This window comes from Ursus americanus, chromosome 4 (genome assembly GCF_024610735.1).
Source record: "Ursus americanus isolate L20-20 chromosome 4, mUrsAme1.1.p, whole genome shotgun sequence".
Classification (NCBI taxonomy): Eukaryota; Metazoa; Chordata; class Mammalia; order Carnivora; family Ursidae; genus Ursus; species Ursus americanus.
In genome coordinates, this window is record NC_142130.1 from 22,655,410 (window position 1) to 22,674,469 (window position 19,060).

The following is a 19,060-nucleotide window of genomic DNA, read 5'->3' on the forward strand; positions in this document are numbered from 1 at the left end:
TTCTCATTCCACAATGTGCCTTTTCATTTTTTTATTGTTTCCTTTGCTGTGTAGAGGCTTTTTACTTTGATGTAGTCCCATTTATTGATTTTTGCTTTTGTTGCTTGTGCTTTCAGTGTCATATCCAAAAACTTATTGCCCAGACCAGTGTCAAGGAGCTTCTTCCCCATTTTTTCTTTTAGGAATTTCATGGTATCAGGTCTAATATTTATCTATTTTGAGTTAATTTGTTTGAATGGTATAGGACAGGGGTCCAATTTTCCCAAGTTTTCTGCAGGTCGTTATCCTGTTTTACCAGCACCATTTGTGGAAGAGGCTATTCTTTCCCCATTGAGTGTTCTTGTCAAATATTCCTGAGCTGTATGTGCTGGGGTTTATTTCTGAGCTCTCTGTTTTGTTATTGGTCTATTTGTCCATTTTTATGCTGGTACCATACTGTTTTAATTACTGTAGCTTTGTGGTATAGTTTGAAATCCGGAAGTGTGATGCCCCCAGCTTTGTTCTTCTTCTTTTTTAAAGATGTATTTATTTGAGAGGGAGAAAGAGCATGCACAAGCACAGGAAGGGACAGATGGAGAGAATCTTCAAGCAGATACCGAGCTTGGAGCCTGACTCCAGCTCGATCTCATGACCCATGTGATCATGACCTGGGCAGAAACCAAGAGTCAGACGCTTAACCAACTGAGCCACCCAAGTGCCCCTGTTCTTCTTTCTTATGATTACTTTAGCTATTTGAGTCTTTTATGGCTCCATACAAACTTTAGGATTGTTTTTTATATTTCTGTGAAAAATGCCATCGGAATTTTGATAGGGATTGTGTTGAATCTATAGTTGGCTTTGGGCAATATGATATTTTTTAGTATTGATTTTTCAAATTTATGAACATGGGATATTTTTTCCTTTGTCTTCTTCAATTTCTTTCATCAAGGTCTTATAGTTTTTATTGTACAGATCTTTCAATTCCTTGGTTAAATTTATTCCCAAGTATTTTATTTTTGATGCTATTGTGAATGAGATAGTTTTATTTCTTTTTCAGATAGTTATTATTACTGTATTTAAATACAACTGATGTTTGTATGTTGATTTTATATCCTGCAACTTTACTGAATTTCTTGATTAGTTCTAGTAGTTTTTTTGCATGAGTTTTTAGGATTTCTTTCTTTTTTTTTTTTAAGTTTATTTATTTATATAAGTAATCTCTACACCAATGTGGGGCTCGAACTCACGACCCCAATATCAAGAGTCATATGCTCTTCTGACTGAGGCAGCTAGGCATCCCCAGGATTTCTATATATAATATCACCTCATCTACAGATAACAACAATTTTGCTTCTTTGTTTCCTATTTACAAACCTTGTATTTCTTTTACTTGTCTAACTACTCTGGCCAGGACTAACAGTATGGTGTTGAGAAAGAGTGGTAACAGTGGCATCTTTGTTTTTTCCTGATATTTGAGGGGAAGCTTTCAATTTTTCATAATTAAGTGTAATATTAGCTGTAGATTTGTTGTACATGGCCTTTATTATGCTGAGTTATGTTCCTTTTATACCCAATTTGTTGAATTTTTATCATGAAAAGATACTGTATTGTCAAATGCTTTTTCTGCATTTATTGAGAGATTCATACGATCTTTATCATTCATCCCATTACTGTGGTGTCTCATATTTATTGATTTGCATATGTTAAACCATTTCTGCATCCCAGGGATACATCTCACTTGGTCATGGTGTATAATCCTTTCAGTGTGTTGTTGAATTCTGTTTGCTAATATTTTGTTGAGAATTTTTGCATCTATATTCATCAGGAAAATTGCCTGTAGTTTCCTTTTCTTCTAGTGTCCTTTTCTGGCTTTGGAGTTTAGGTAATGCTGGCCTCATAACATGAGTTTGGGAGTGTTCCCTCTTCTTCAGTTTTTTGGAAGAGTTTGGGAAAGACTGACATTAATTCTTCTTTAAATGTTTCTTAGAATTCACCAGTGAAACCATGTGTTCCTAAGCTTTTCTTTTGGGGGGAGGTTTTTGTTTACTGATCCAGTCTCCTTACTCACCATTGGTCTGTTCAGATTTTCTATTTATTAATGATTCAGTCTTGGTAGGTTGTATGTTTCTAGGAAATTTATTCCTTTCCTCTAGGCTATCCAATTTGTGGGCATATAATTATTCATAGTAGTTTCTTATCCTTTGGATTTATGTGGTATCATTTGTAATGTCTCAGCTTTCATTTCTGACTTCATTTGAGCCTTCTTTTTTCCTAGTCTAGCTAAAGGTTTGTCAATTTTTTTTTCCCAAAAAGCCATCCTCTTAGTTTTGTCAATCTTTTCTATTGTTTTTGTGGTCCCTATTTCATTTATTTCTGCTCTGGTCTTTTTTATTTCCTTCCTTCTGCTCACTTTGGGCTTAGTTTGTTCTTTTTCTAATTCCTTGAGATATAAAGTTACATTGTTTACTTAATATGTTTCTTTTTTCTTTTTTTCTCTTAAAGATTTTATTTATTTATTTGCCAGAGAGAAAGAGAGCATGAATGGGGGGGGGGAAGGGAGAGGGAGAAGCAGACTCCCTGCTGAGCAGGGAGCCTGATGCAGGACTCAATCCCAGGACCCTGGGATCATGACCAGAGCTGAAGGCAGGCGCCCAACCAGCTGAGCCACCCGGGCACCCCTGTTTCTTTTTTCTTAATGTAGGCATTTATTGCTATAAAGTTCCATCTTAGAACTGATTTTGCCACATTCCATAAGTTTTTATATATTGTGTTTCCATTTTTGTTTTCAGATATTTTAAATTTTTCCTTGTGATTTCTTATTTAATCCATTGGTTTTTCAGGAGTATGTGGTTTAATTTCTACATATTTTTTAAATTTCCACTTTTCCTCCTGCTATTGATTTTTAGTTTCATACCAGCTATGGTTGGAAAGATACTCAATATGCTTTTGAGTCTTTTAAAATTCGTCAAGACTTGGGACACCTGGCTGGTTCAGTTGGTAGAGCGTGCAACTCTTGATCTTGGGTTGTAAGTTTGAGCCCTATTTTGGGTGTAGAAATAACTTAAGACCTATGAATGAATGAATGAATGAATGAATGAATGAATGAATGAATGAATATTTGTCAAGGCTTGTTTTGTGTCCTAACATATGATCTCTCTACTGGGGAATATTTCATGTTTGCTTTAGAAGAATATGTATTCTGGTGCTACTGCATGGAATGTTCTGTTATGTTCATTTGGCCCAAAGAATTGTTCAAGCCCAATGTTTCTTTATTGCTTTTCTGTCTAGATGATCTCTCCGTTGTTGAACATGGGTTGTTGAACTCTCCTACTGTTATTGTATTGATGTCTATTTTTCCCTTCAATTCTATTAATATTTGCTTTATATATTTAGGTGCTCTGATGTTGGGTGCATATATGTGCAATTGTTATATTCTCTTGATGAATTGAAAGAATGGCTTTCCTATCTCTTACAGATTTTGTTTTTTCTCCTTGAGTTGAAAATTATTTTATCTTTTCAATTTCGAAGTTTTTCATGTGCATGTAACTAAACTTCCTCCATCTATTTGGGAAAGTAACAAATCTGTTAAAACTTCTCAATATTTTTCTGAATGCAAAAAACACAATTTCGTGTTTCCCATAGAGACTTTCCTCCAATGTAGACTTGGGCATCTCTAGGCTGGGCACACAACTATGATACTGGGCTTCCCTTGGCTGCTTTTCTGGCTGGGATGCTTAGTCTCTTGGATCCCATCCCTTCTGCTTTCCTAAGTTATGCCCCAATTTTGCCAAAGCACATCTTCTAGGAGATTCCTTAAAAGTCATATAGGAAAAAATATTTTCAAAGATTTTAATTTTTTTTAAGTGATCCTAACCCAATGTGGGGCTCAAACTCACAACCCCAAGATCAAGAATTGCATGCTCCACCGACTGAGCCAACCAGGTACCTGGGAAAAACCAATATATATATATATATATATATATATATATATATATATATATATATATATATATATATATATATATATATATATATTGAATGAATGAATGAATATATATATATATATATATATATATATATATATATATATATATATATATATATTTTTTTTTTTCCCCCCAAAGAAGAAGAGTCTTTACATGCTTGGAAATATTTTTATTCAATCCTCATACTTAAGTTTGAATGAGTATAGAATTTTAGGTTGAAAATAATTTTTCCTCAGAATTTTAAAAGTATTTCTTCACTCTTTTATAGCATCCACTGTTGCTCTTGAAAACTCCCATGCTGGGACGCCTGGGTGGCTCAGTCAGTTAAGCGTCTGCCTTCGGCTCAGGTCATGATCCCAGGATCCTGGGATCAAGTCCTGTATTGGGCGTCTTGCTCAGCAGGGAGCCTGCTTCTCCCTCTGCCTGCTGCTCCCCCTGCTTATGCATGCTCTCTCTCTGACAAATACATAAATAAAATCTTTAAATAAAAAGAAAGAAAACTCCCATGCTATTCTGATTCTATTATCTGGTTCTTTGGGATTTTTAAAAAATTATTTTTAAGTAACCTCTATGCCCAATGTGGGGCTCAAACTCAAGACCTGAGATCAAGAGTCACATGCTCTACAGACTGAGACAGCCAGGCGCCCTGTTATCTAGTTCTTCGAATGAGATCTGTGTTCTCTCTATTTCTGTCTCTATAATTTCCCCCTTGGCTTCTCTCCTTCTATCTCCTTCTGTCCCAATCCATGCTTTCATGATTTTCTTCGGTATTCTTTAACTTTTGTGACATGGATTTGTGTGCTGGGTACTCAAGGGGCATTTTCAATATAGAGAATTATTACTTCAATTCTGGGAAATTTATTTGTATTCTACCTTAAATAATTTTCTCCCCTCCATATTCTCTGGTCTCTCTTTTGGCAAATTGTATTATTCCCCATCTCCTGGAATACTCTTAATTTCTTCTTATCACTCATACCGTCCACCTCTTTGGTTTTTGTATTATACTTCCTGGGAGTTGTCTTCATCTTTATCTTTCAACCTTTTATTGAGTTTCTGTTCCACCCATCATGTTTTTAATTTTGAAGAGTTCTATCTTCTTGTCTAATTGTTCTTGGCTTTAGGTGTAATACTCTTATTCATAGCTGTAATATTTTATCTTACTACTCAGATGTTGTTAATCATAATTTTTAAATATTTTCTTCTGTTCCCTGTGTGGTTTGTCTTTTATATAAATCCCCCCATTTTAGTTTAACTTTTTAATTGAGGTATAACTTATTGAGACGTATATAGAACTTGGTTATACAACTTGATGTATTTTGCATCTGATGACACTCCTGTAACCACACCCAGATCAAGATGTAGAATATTCTAGTGACACAAAAGTCTCCCTCATGACCCTTTCCTGGCAATATAACCCCAGAAGAAGTAATCACTCTTTTGATTTCTATCAACAACAGTTCGTTTTGTTGGTTTTCAACTTCATATCAGTGGACTCATACAGTATGTACTCTTCTGTATCTGGTTTACTTCTTTCAACAATATTAAGCCTGTTTGACTCATCCATGTAATCAGTGTAGCAGTTGTTAATTATTTTTATTGCTGTATAGTATTCCATTGTATAAATATATCACAGTTTGTTTATTACTTTCCTGTCGAAAGACCTTTGAGTTGTTGCCAGTTGGAGTCTATTATGAATAAATCTAAGAATATTCCTGTACATGTTTATTATAGACATAAGCACTCAGTTCTGAGGGATATATATTCAGGAGTGAAATTTCTAGGTCATAAGGTTTATAAATATTTAGCTTTAAAATATATTGTCAAATAGTTTTTCAAAGTGGCTGTACTAACGGAAACTTCCGCCAGCAATGTATGAAAGTTCCAGTTGTTCCACATCCTCGTCAACACTTGTTATTGTCAATTTTAAAGTTTTAGTCATTCTAGTGGGTCTATAGCAATATTTCATTGCAGCCTTAATATGAATTTCCCTGCTAAGCTTCTCAGCTCTTTGCATATCTTTTTTTTTAAAAGTATTTTGTTTTTAAGTTATGTCTACACCGAATGTGGAGCTTGAACTTACAACGCTGATATCAAGTGTCTCACACTCCACCGACTGAGCCAGCCAGGTATTCCTGCATATCCTTTTTTAAATAAAACTTTTAAAAGATTTATTTATTTACGTGAGAGAGAGAGAGAGAGCGAGCATGCACAAGCAGGAGGGGCAGAGGGAGAGAATCCCAAGCAGACTCTGCTGCTTGTGGAGCTGCTTCAGGAGTGCTGACGCATGGAGCCACAACCCTGAGATCATGACTTGAGCTGAAACCAAGAGCTGGATGCCTGACTGCACCTCCCAGGTGCCCCTTTCTCCTTTTTTTAACATGAAATTTCTGTTCAAGATTTTGTCCATTTTTTAGAAAATTGGGTTGTGTATTATCTATTCTCAGTAACAGATTACCTCAAGACATACTGGCTTAAAACCCCAGTAAACATTTATTCTTTTGGTTTCTGTGGGTCAGGAATTCTGGAGTGACTTAGATGGGTGCTTCTGGCTTGGAGTTTCTTATGAAGTTGCAGTCAAGAGCTTAACTAGGGCTGCAGTCATCTACAGGCTTGAGTAAGGTTTGGAGGATCCACTTCCAAGATGGCTTCCTCACATGGCTGGTAAGTTGGTGCTGGCTGTTGGCAGGAAGCCACAGTTCCTTGCCATATGGACTCTTCATAGGGTGGCTTGACAGTTCTCACAATATTGTTGCCTTGCCCAGAGCAAGTGACACAGGTGAAAGCAAGGCAGAAGCTTCCATGTCTTTTCTGACCTTGAGTTTGAAGTTACATTTTGTCAGGTTTGTAACATTCTTGGTTGCCTAAGTCTGTCTAGTTCAGCATGTGAGAGGACTAACCTAAATGAGGGTGTAAATCTCAGGAAGCCAAGACCAATGCAGATTGTCTGGGGAGCTGGCTTCTCCAGGTTGTCTGCCCTTTTCTACATATTCTGATTAGAAGTTCTCTGTTAGGGGCGCCTGGGTGGCTCAGTCGTCAAGCGTCTGCCTTCAGCTCAGGGCGTGATCCCGGCGTTCTGGGATCGAGCCCCACGTCAGGCTCCTCCGCTGGGAGCCTGCCTCTTCCTCTCCCACTCCCCCTGCTTGTGTTCCCTCTCTCGCTGACTGTCTCTGTCTCTGTCAAATGAATAAATAAAATCTTTAAAAAAAAAAAAAGTTCTCTGTTAGATGTGGCAACACTGTCAGAGTAACTTACCTTTCACTTAATACTGCCTTTTGGTGACTAGAATTTAATGGCTTTATTAAGATATGCAACCATCACCACAATCAGTTTATGGATATTTTCATCATCCTTAAAGGAAACCCCATACCTAACACCAGTCACTCACTATTCCTTCTGCAAACTCCCAGCCCTATAAAACCACTAATCTCCTTTTTCTGTATATAAAATTGCCTGTCCTGAACATTTTATATAGATTAAATTATACAACATATGTTCTTTTTTGACTGGCTTATTTCATTTAGTACAATGTGTAGGAGAATTATCCATGTTGTAGCATGTGACAGTATGCCATTCCTTTTTACTGCCAAATAATATTCTATTATATGGGCATATCACATTGACCCATTCAAGAGTTGAAGGGTCATTTGGGCTGTTTCTACTTTTTGGCTATTATGAATAGCGCTACTATGAACGTTCATGGATAAGTTTTTATACGAACATATATTTTCAGTTAAATAACTAGGAGTGAAATTGTTGGGTTGTGTGTAACTTTTTTTTTTTAAGATTTTATTTATTTATTTGACAGAGACAGCCAGCGAGAGAGGGAACACAAGCAGGGGGAGTGGGAGAGAAAGAAGCAGGCTCCCAGCAGAGGAGCCTGATGCAGGGCTCAATCCCAGAACGCTGGGATCACGCCCTGAGCCGAAGGCAGATGCTTAACGACTGAGCCACCCAGGCGCCCCTAACGTTTTCTTTTAAGACCTTATTTTTAAAAATTTCTAGAAAGATTATTTATTTATTTGAGAGAGAGAGAGAGAGAGAGAGAGAGAGAGAGAAACTTTTAGTACGTCTTGAAGTCCAACTTTGTTTTTCCCTTCAGTATTTTGTTGATCATTCTGGTTCTTTTGACTCTCCATATCAACTTTATTATTTTTTTAAGATTTTATTTATTTATTTGACAGACACAGCCAGCAAGAGAGGGAACACAAGCAGGGGGAGTGGGAGAGGAAGAAGCAGGCTCTGAGCGGAGGAGCCTGATGTGGGGCTTGATCCCAGAACTCCGGGATCACGCCCTGAGCCGAAGTCAGACACTTAATGACTGTGCCACCCAGGCGCCCCTCCGTATCAACTTTAGAATCAACTTGTCAATATCCACAAAATAACTTGCAGAGATTTCTATTGAGATGTCTATTTCTATAGATTGCATTGAATCTATAGATCAAGTTGGAAATAACTGACATTTTGACAATATTGAGTCTTCCTATCCATGAACATGAAATACCTCTTCTTCATTTACTTATTCTTGGGATTTTATTCATCAGAGTTTTTTGGGTTTTTTTTGTTTTTTTTTTAGTTTTTCTCATGCGTCTTCTATATAATTTGTTAGATTTATACCTAATCATTTCATTTTTTTATTAGTGTAAAGGGTATTGTTTTTAATTTCAAATTCCACTTGTTAATTGCAGATATATAGGAAAACAATTGACTTTTATATATTAACCTTGTATCCTGCAACATTGCTATAATTGCTTATTCCAGTTTTTTTATTTTTATTTTTGTAGATTCTTTCAGCTTTTCTACATGGACAATCATGTCCCCTGTGAATAAAGACAGCCTTCTTCCTTCTCAATCTCTATATTTTAAAACTCCTTTTCTTGTGTTATTGCCTAGGACATCCTAGGACTTCCAGGATGGTGTTGAAAAGGGGTGATGTCTTGTTCTTGATCTTAGTGGTAAAGCTTATATTTCTTAGCATTAGTGTGATGTCAGCTGTAGGCTTTTTGAAGATTATCAAGCAGGGAAAATTCCCTTCCATTTAGTTTACTGAGGTTTTTTGTTTTTGTTTTTGTTTTTTTTTTTAAGTAAACTCCATACCACATATGGGTCTCGAACTTGAAACCCCAAGATCAAGAGTGACATGCTCCACTGACTAAGCCAGCCAGGTACCCCAGTTTACCGAGAGTTTTTATCATGAATGGGTGCTGGGTTTTGTCAATGCTTTTTCTGCATCTATTGACATGATTATGTGATTTTTCTCCTTTACCATGTGGATGTGATGGATACATTATTTGATGTTTGAATGTTGAACAAGTCTTGCCCAACTCGGATAAATCCCACTTGGTTATGGTGTAAAATTCTTTGTATACATTGTTGGAGTTGATTTGCTAATATTTTTATATGTGTGTTCATGAGGTATTGATCTGTAGTTTTCTTGTAATATTTTTGTCTGGTTTTGGTTTAGGGTAATGCTGTCCTCCTAGAATAAGTTAGAAAGTATTCCCTTTGCTTCTGTCTTTTAAGAGACTGAAGAGAATTGGCATAATTTCTTCCTTAAGTGTTTCATAGAATTCACGAGTCAATCCATCTGGGTTTGGTGCAGTTTTGGAAGGTTATTCATTATTAATTCACTTTCTTCAATAAATATAGGGTTATTCAGATTGTCTGTTTCTTCTTGTGGGAGTTTTGGCAGATTGTGTCTTTCAAGAAATTGGTCTACTTCAACTAGGTTATCAAATAAAATCTTTTTAAAAAATTTTGTTTAGATTAATTTTATGGCCCAGATGTGGTCCATCTCAGTCAATATTCCATGTGAGTTTGAAAAGAATGTATCTTCTGCTGTTGCTAGATGAATTAGTCTACAGATGTCCATTATATCCAGTTTATTGATTTTATTGTTGAGGTCCACAATGACCTAACTGATTTTCTGCTTGCTTGGTCTGTCCATTTCTGAAAGAGGGGAGTTGAAGTCTCCATCTTTACTATTGGAGACATCTATTTCTCCTTGTAGTTCTATCAGTTTTTGCTTCATATATTTTGATGCTTTGTGGTTCGGCACATAACCACAGGATTGTTTTATCTTCTTGAAGAATTGGCCCCTTCGTGATTATGATTTTATGATTATGTAATGCCTCTTTTTATCCCTGATAACCTTCCTTACTCTGAAGTCAGCTGTCTGAAATTAATATAACCACTCTTGCTTTCAATTAGAATTAGCATGGTATATTTTTGTCCATCTACTTACTATTTTTTTTAAAGATTTTATTTATTTTTTTGACAGAGAGAGAGACAGCGAGAGAGGGAACACAAGGGGAATGTGAGAGGGAGAAGCAGGCTTCCTGCCGAACAGGGAGCCCGATGCGGGGCTCAATCCCAGGACCCTGGGATCATGACCTGAGCCGAAGGCAGACGCTTAACAGCTGAGCCACCCAGGCGCCCCAATCATCTACTTACTATTAATGTATGTGTGTCTTTGTATTTTTAAAAATTTTATTTATTTTAGAGGGGGGAAGAGAGAGAGTACGTGAGTGGGGGGAGCAGCAGGGGAAGAGAGAATCTCATGTAGACTCCATGCTGAGCACTGAGCCCAACGCAGGGCTCAATCCCATGACCCTGAGATCATGACCTGAGCCAAAATCAAGAGCTGGGTGCTTAGGGGCGCCTGGGTGGCTCAGTCGTTAAGCGTCTGCCTTCGCCTCAGGGCGTGATCCCAGAATCCTGGGATCCAGCCCCGCATCAGGCTCCCTGCTCAGTGGGAAGCCTGCTCCTCCCTCTCCCACTCCCCCTGCTTGTGTTCCCTCTCTCGCTGGATGGCTCTCTGTCAAATAAATAAATAAAATCTTAAAAAAAAAAAAGTTGGATGCTTAACCAACTGAGCCACCTAGGTGCCTCCTCAATATTTTAAATATCTCACATTCCTCTCTCTTGCTTTCATCATTTCTGACAACTGAGATGTAATTCTTATCTTTGCTACTCTGTAAGTAAGGTTTTTTCCTCTAGCTTCTTTCAGGATTTTCCCCTCCATCTTTGATGATCTGTAGTTGGAAAATGATAGGCCTAGGTATAGTTTTGTTATTGTTGTTTAGGGTTTGTTTGGCATTTATCCTGTTTGGTGTAATGTGAGTTTCCTGGATCCATAGTTTGAGGTCATGGTCTGTTCAGGTGGCTGTTAACAGAATGCCATAAACGAGGTGGCTTATAAACTACAGAAGGGTATTTCTCACAGTTCTCGGGGCTGGGCAATCCAAGATCAAGACACCGTCAGCTGCAGTATCTGGTGAGGGTCCACTACCTGATTCATAGTCATTTTGTCTTTTTGGTGTGTGCTAACATAGGACAAAGAGCAAGGGGAGCTCTCTCATGAAGGGGACCATTCATGACAGTCCCATCCTTATGACCAGATTGCCTCCCAAAGGCCCACCCTCCAAATCACGTGACATTAGAGATTAGGTTTCAGCAAGAGTTTGTGCTGTAGAACACAGTCTACGGCAGTCTGATATGGACTTGGGGAAATTCTCAGTCATTATTGTTTCAGAAGTATTTCTTCTGTTCCTTCCTTTCTTCTTTTTGGCATTACCATTCTGTGTAATCTTTTGTAGTTGTCTCATAGCTCCTGGTTATGTCGTTCTCTTTGCATTTCGGTTTTGGCAGTTTCTATTTGAGCATTCCTCAAGCTCAGAGACTCTTTGACCAGCTATGCCCGATGAATAAGCCCATTAAAGATCTTCATTTCCGTCAGTATTTTTGATCTCTAGCATTTCTTTTTTCGTGTAAGTTCCATCTCTGTTTACGTTGCCCATCTGTTCCTGTTTGAGATCTACTTTGTCCATTACAGCCCTTAGCTTATTAATCACAGTTGTTTTAAGTTCAGTCCGTTAATTCTAACTTCCCTGCCATATCTGAGTCTGGTTCTAATGCTTACTGTCTCTTTGAACTGTGGGTTTGGCCTTCGCAGTTTGGCCATTACAATGCCTTGTAATTTTTTTCTTGATAGCTAGACAAGAATGAACAAGGAATTGCTGTAGGCCTTCAGTAATATGGTAAGGTGTGGGTGGAGGAAAGTGATCTATAGTCGTATGATTTGGTCTGTCTTTTAGTGTGTCTGTGTCTCTGCAAACTTCACAAGTGCCTGAGTTCCCCCGTCCACCACTCCAACCCTACCCCCTCCAAACCATTGTCCAGGACCCTTTAGGGTGGGACAGGATGGCTAGAGGGGGCTGGAGTGGGGTAATTTCCTTCTCTTTCGTGGAAGGCTAGAGGGGGCTGGAGTGGGGTAATTTCCTTCTCTTTCGTGGAAGGCTAGAGGGGGCTGGAGTTGAGCATTTCCCTTACGCAGGTCATTAGGATCGGATAAAACCCCAGCAGGTTAGGGTGTGGGGGGGGCGTGGGCAAACCTTGTTAAGAAGTACAGAATGCTCTGGCTAATTTCAGTGGTTCCTTTTCCCCTCCCCACTGACAGAAGTACAAAGCGACTTCTCTCCAACATTCACGGCGAAAAACTAGTTGAGCCCTTGGAAGCAAAACTCACTGAAGTGTGAGGATTCCCCGATGACTGGGTCCCTGGAGTTTTTGACTCAGATATGTCTGCAGCCAGCTTCCAGCAACTCCTCAATTACACTGTTTTCCTCCCCTGACACTGGTTCTTTCAGAGATTTCTGCCTGTGGGCTTCTGCTCCAGTTAAGCTGTGATTCTGTGTGTCTGCCTGCCTGGGCCCAGTTTGGGGAGCAGCTGTTTGCCCTGTGACCTCACCTCTCTTAATGATCTAAAATGAGCTGTTAATTTTTCAGCTTTTTTACTTGTTAGGATGGAGTGGTGACTTCTAAGGTCCTTTACATGCTGGCCTGGAAACCAGAAATCATTTGGTAACTGTTTCATTCAATAACCCTTAAGTCTTAGACTGAAGCAGAGAATCCCCATAATATACAAATACTCTTTATTTGTACAAATCTCTTTATATTGCCTAATGAGACCATTTTTGGGGGGTGGGAGAAGAGAGAGTGTTTGTCTTAGGAGTCTGATAACTTTTTAGCTTTAACAAAAAAGATATCCACTATACTGAGAAAATAATTCAATTTGAACAGTGTAAGACGACTGTAGGCCTTTGTATCTTAAGAAAATTAAGTTTAAAAAATTTAGGCTGCTTACTTCTTAAAGCATGTTTTAAAAAAAACTCTACTGTAGTTACAAAGGCCAAGCAGACAGTAAGCAAAATAAGGATTAAGAAATTGGTTCCAAGCCCGAGAAGTACCATCATGAGGCACCTAGTTCCAAGATCTGTCTCCATCTTACCTCCTCTTTCTCTCCTCTTTCCAAGTGGCTTACTGTCAGAGCTCCTGCTGCATGTCCCTAAACTGAGGAAGCTCCTGCTTCTGGTATTCAAAAGACAGTTGCAAGAGGAGGTTGGAGAGACCTGGTGGGTTAGAGGCCTGGCTAAATAATGAAGGTTCTTGCAGGCTACTAAGAGTTGGGATTTATGTCAAAATGCAAGAGGCCATTGAAAGACATTATTTTTTTCTTATCACATCAGACAGGCAACGCGATGAGGTCGTGACAAGGTTTGAGGGAGGCACGTTTCAAAGCAAAGGAGTGATGTGATGTGATTTCCATTTCTATTTTAAGACATTCACATTCATTGCTAAGTGAAGAATGGATTCAAAGGGATAGGAATTGAGACCAGAGGTTACCAAGTAGGTGTCACAACTGAGTATCATCAGTGAAAATTCTTGGTTGTAAAAAATGGAAAATGCCAGCTGATTTAAGCAGAAAAGGAGCTTGTTTTATTATTTTATTTTTTAAATAAGACCATTTGGTAGTTTGCAGACTCTGCAGGAAGAGGGGAGAACCAGGCCTGGGAGGAAGTTTAACAGCCAAAGTTACACCACAGTTCAGTGTGGACTGCCAAACCCCAACCTGCCCCACTGCTGCTGACACAGACAAGCCATCTGGCTCCTGAAGCTAGAAGCACCTCCCACTCTCAGCTTCATCCCTTCCCCTCCTCCCCACCTCCCGCCCCACATCTTTGAGGCACTCTTAGCTACTCTATCCACTGGAATAGCTTTTCTACTGTCCTTCTTGGCGTTACTGGTTACTGATGATGTCAAGTTTGGATGCATCTGACTGACCAAACCTAAGTCACAGGCATATGCACTACAAGCAGAAAAGGGTGGGTTACAATACCTAGGATTTTCTGCATCTTTGCTGTTAGGTACTCTGCCTCCCAGAAAAACTCATTGATCAATATCCCGGACAGGTCTGCCTCCTGAGCAGCTGAGAAAATGACACATCCAATACCAGCAGTGGAAAACCTGGTATAGTAGATTGAATTATCGACCCTTCTGTTATCTGTGCCCTTTGCATGTAACTCTGCAATCCCCTTAACTGAAAGTAGCGTATTTCCTCATCCTGTGGCTTTTTCCTTGGCCACGTGACTTGCTCTTGCCTTGGAAAGTTGACAAGCAGAAAATTAAAACGTACTTGGGCGATTGACCTTATTTCTGCCATCATGAGAGGAACATGTGCTGGCTTGCCCACTTTTCCAAGGAGGCTGAGACATGTGAGCAGACCCACACACCTGCAGTGTGAAGCCACTGCAGTCCAGATTAACAAACCCCAGCAGTCCTGCAGATGGGAACCTGGCTGAGACCTCTGGATTTCTACGGTTTATTACGCAGCAATAGCTGACTCAAAGAACTCCACAAGGTTGAAAAAGTTGGCAAGTGTAAGGCAGCTTTAATTATGGAAACAAATGTTTCAGAGTGTGGATCAGTCTTGAGACCTGTCTGTACTAAACTCTGAGTGACCACTCAGCTCCATATGTATGGACGGTCTTCAAAATCCTCACATTTATGTGCTGGTCTTATGGCTTACAAAGCACTTTTGTAAACATGCTCATAAACCCATTACTAGTACTGTCATCTGACCCAAGCCTAGCCAGGGCCTCTCTTCTGGGATGTCACACCATCCCGAATGTACCTAACAGATCTTCCGTTTGTATAACAAAATCACCTCTGTAGGTTCCTGTCTTTCCCATTGGATGACCTCATTCTATTTATTACACATTTGATTGGCACTCCAGAGCCGAGCTTTTATCAGCTCACGCTTCCGCTGAACACTCCCCACGGCTCATGCCATCACAAGTAAAAGCCAAATTTTCCTTAGTGTCTACAAAAATCACAAACTGATATGGCTCTTTGCTTGCCCACTTTTATTTTTTTTAGATTTTATTTATTTGACAGAGATAGAGACAGCCAGCGAGAGAGGGAACACAAGCAGGGGGAGTGGGAGAGGAAGAAGCAGGCTCACAGCGGAGGAGCCTGATGTGGGGCTCGACCCCGTAACGCTGGGATCACGCCCCAAGCCAAAGGCAGACGCTCAACCGCTGTGCCACCCAGGCGCCCCTACCCACTTTAATTTTTACTCACACTGGCCTCCCTTAGATTTGAACAAACCAAGGCACTTAGTCCATCAATATTCTTTCCTCAGATACCCATATGGCTCACTTTCACCTTTTTCCTCTCAAATGTCATATTAATGTAGTCTTCCCTGACCAAGTTCAATGTGTGAAGTTAAAAACCAACGTAAGGTTAAAACAGATGGCATCTGTGTTCACTGCTTAGAGTTCTTGATAAACTCATTCTAACACAATGGTTTTCCTATGAAATGCCTGTTTATGCTGTAATTCCATCATCACATCTCGTAGTGGGGAGTTCAGCAGCAGTGAATGGAATGGATAATGGAACAGTCATGCTCTATTCCCAATGCACAGGTCTTTGGATGCACTGAGAGAATTAAACTTTAAGAGGCACAAAGCAGCAGGACTGTCTTTACCAGGTAACCCAATTTTCAAAGACTTCAGCGGTGCTTTTACCTACCAAATTTGAAAAGCCTCTAGGATGATAATACTTAACTGTGGTTAAGACTAAGGGTTTAGGCACTTTATTTACTGGGGGAAGGGTAAATTTGTTAAATTCTTCTGGAAAAATAACAGTGATATGTACTGGAGCATTCCTGAGCCTTAAAAATGTTCATACGCTTTAGAACTTAAGTCCACTTTGAGAATTTAAGAATGAGAAAATAGAAAACTTTACAGATTAGATTAATTTCTGATGATGAGAAGACTTAATTCTCAAATGGATGTTTTCTGAAGTATTTTAAAGGCATCGTGTTTTAAGATATGGAAGTAGTGAGAAGTGAATTATAGTTGATAATATGTAAAAGTGTCTATAATAATGCACACACATACCCACTTTCCATTTTCTCACAAGAACCCTTGATAAACCCAAGTTGTGTGGCAGGTCAAGAAATCCAATTCCAGAATTCTATTTACAATTAAAACTGTCCCCTTCACAATGCAAAGAGCTCAATGCAACTACCTATTGCAGTGATTCCTTCCAAGTACTCATTTCACACTGGAGCTCAGGGTTGGTTATTACTACTGGCAAGATAGGTTCCTCGAAGTGATAGTAATGTTTAGCCTAGGTGAACATTCAAATTTACAGATACAGGTTCATTGTCTTTATTACCAACCCTCCTTTCCTGCTACTTAGCTGTATAGCGAGGTCACAAGACACTGTCTAGGAAATACCCATGAATTCAGTTTATCTTTTAGGCCAAGACAGTGGAGGTATACACTTCTCTTAGTTCTCCCTGGGAAAACTGCTGTTGATCATCAGGGTCCCCTGAGTGAGTCTTGAATAGTCTGATTCTGGCCGATGCAGGCAGAGGGTAGAGAGCCACCCATGCATCAGGCTCAGGTAGGGTGTCTGGAGGCGGATCAGTTACCTGTGGACTAAAATATCAGCAAGCAGAAATTTTCCTGTAAAAAGGTCAGTAATTATTTGCAATTTTTTGGGTCGTATGGTCTATCACAACTACTCAAGGCTGCCATTACAGTATGAAGGCAGTCATATATAATGCATTAAGTGAACGGTTATGTAAAAACTGGAAACAAACCGACCAGATTTAGTACAGAGGGTTTAGTTTGCCTACCTTTGGGAATTCAAAAATTCTTACGATGGAAAGGTCAACTGGTCTCCTTCCCACAAATGCATATTGCTTCTGATGTTGACCAAAATGATGAAAAAACTTTTAGATTTTAGGGACATACCAAGTGTCCTATTAGTCCCAATTAGGAAAATTCATCTGAATTAGCACATGCTTAAAATAACCACTTAAGATGCCACCAGTCTACACACTGGCAAAACTAAGTGAATGGAAAATGTTTACATTTTAGGACTTATTAATAAGTCCTAAAAAATGGCTTCCCTTTGGCCTTTATCCCAAGGTTAAGAGGATCCTCCTAGTTGAGGATATTAGTTAAAACCTGCACAGGATTTGGGGGGGGGGCAGAGAACCCCCACCCCCCAGGATAATTCCAATGTTCCCCCAGACCTACCACAAAATAAATTTCAAGCAATCCTATTCATCACCTAGTTCCAAGCCCAGTTTTAACTTTTTTGGTCACAATATTGTCTGTCCTTGGTTCCCATGAACCAGTTTAATTGCAAGCCAGTATCTAATATTTCTGGTAAGTTTGGTTATTTTTTTTCTCTTGTACCTAGTTAAGTGCACAAATGATTGCACAACCCCTTGGCAAAACTGGTAAAGTTCATATGCACAGGTGGTTCTTATTTTGAGTTTCTGGCCTCTTCAGAGTTCAATGTCTTATGAATTCTCTATTGTGTCAGGCCCATGTTCACAAAATCCAGAATGTTTTTTGTTATATAATCAAGATCTGTTGTCTGAAGCAAAACTGCTGGTGTGCACACTCCTATCAATAAATCCCTCCCTGTAAAATTTACCTATTTTGATAATACAAATTTCACCCTTTGGATGAAACTTTTTTCCTAGTCTAATTCATAATTTCTCCCCTTCAGCCTTTGTAGAGTTGAAATACTGATTAGCAGGAAATGAGGGTTGAGAATTTTTAGTTTTATCCCAAAGCATACTTTCCTTATGCAAGGGAAGCCAACTTAAGAGCATTTTGGAGGGCTTGGGGTTCTCAGGCCTCCAAAAAAACACAACAAAAAACAAAAACTTATGCCAATTGTTGGGATCTGACATTTCCTGAATAATGTGTGCTTTCACAAAACCCTAGTATGATCATGAATTTTAACTATTTTAATTCAGCATCCTCCAAATCAACTTTGCATTTGGTTTCAATCATCTCAGGCCTGCAGCGGTAAACAATGTATTGTTAGTACTGGCATATAAAAACCTGGGTTCTTTTGCCTTGAGGCAGGAATTTCAAGACTTATGAATTTATCCAATCCATAAATTATCCAATGGCTCTCCTATGGTTCTGACATTTGTTTCTTTAAATTGGTGTATGCCAACAGTTAACCCAAGGGACTCACCAGATGACCACCATCAGAGCACATGAACAGACTACTTGTTTCCTATCCCAGAATAGAAAAGGAGTCTCCACCCATCAAACCGGTAAGTTCTAAACTTTCAAGGTCTGCTGCCTGTAATACACTCCTGGTAGCAATTTCTAAATCAAAATGCTTCCAGATCCAAAAGCCCAACTGATCACTAGCTTTAAAAAAACCACTTCATTGGCAGGATAATGGGTGGCTTACACGAATTAATTGCAAGCCAACACCTTCTGGGATGCATCAATTAGGCATGGTTGCTTTCTAAAATTGTTCTAGACCTGAGGCCAATTAAAGGGCTGGGAAATATTTGTATTTCTTACTACACATACTGTAATGCAAGAATAAAGAGGTATCTTTGGGTAGGGGACCTCATTCAGCGAGACCTGCGCTGGATGCCTACAGTTCTCACCACTGCGTTAGTGCTGGCCTACCCTTCCCCCTAACAAGACAGCCTGTAAGTGTTACCATGTTCCTTCATGTACACGCTTATCACCACAAAACTAGAATTCATCTGGTTATCTGGAGTAGTGGCAGAATGGCATCATGAATCAAAGTACAGACTGGGATGGACATCTACCCACATCTGGATCCTGGCATTGCCATTTAATAGCTTTAGTTTAACTTAAGGAAAGTTACATCTCATGGCTGCTACAGACTAAATGAACTAATATATGTAAAGTGTTTTACAAAATACCTGGGACACACTAAATGATTTTGATACA

General features: G+C 39.2%; 1 long non-coding RNA gene across 2 annotated transcripts in view; it reads left to right on the top strand.

Moving 5' to 3' along the window:
* LOC123778921 (uncharacterized) overlaps positions 1 to 19,060 on the top strand; it is a 98,910-nt gene that overhangs the window by 76,238 nt on the left and 3,612 nt on the right. Inside the window, exons 2-3 of one of the 2 annotated variants that reach the window (XR_015724157.1) lie at positions 15,728 to 15,792; positions 18,300 to 18,399. This is a non-coding gene — a long non-coding RNA (uncharacterized LOC123778921). Of the gene's footprint in view, positions 1 to 12,945; positions 15,793 to 18,299; positions 18,400 to 19,060 lie in introns of those variants that run through there. The other variant, XR_006776036.2, reaches the window with a different exon arrangement.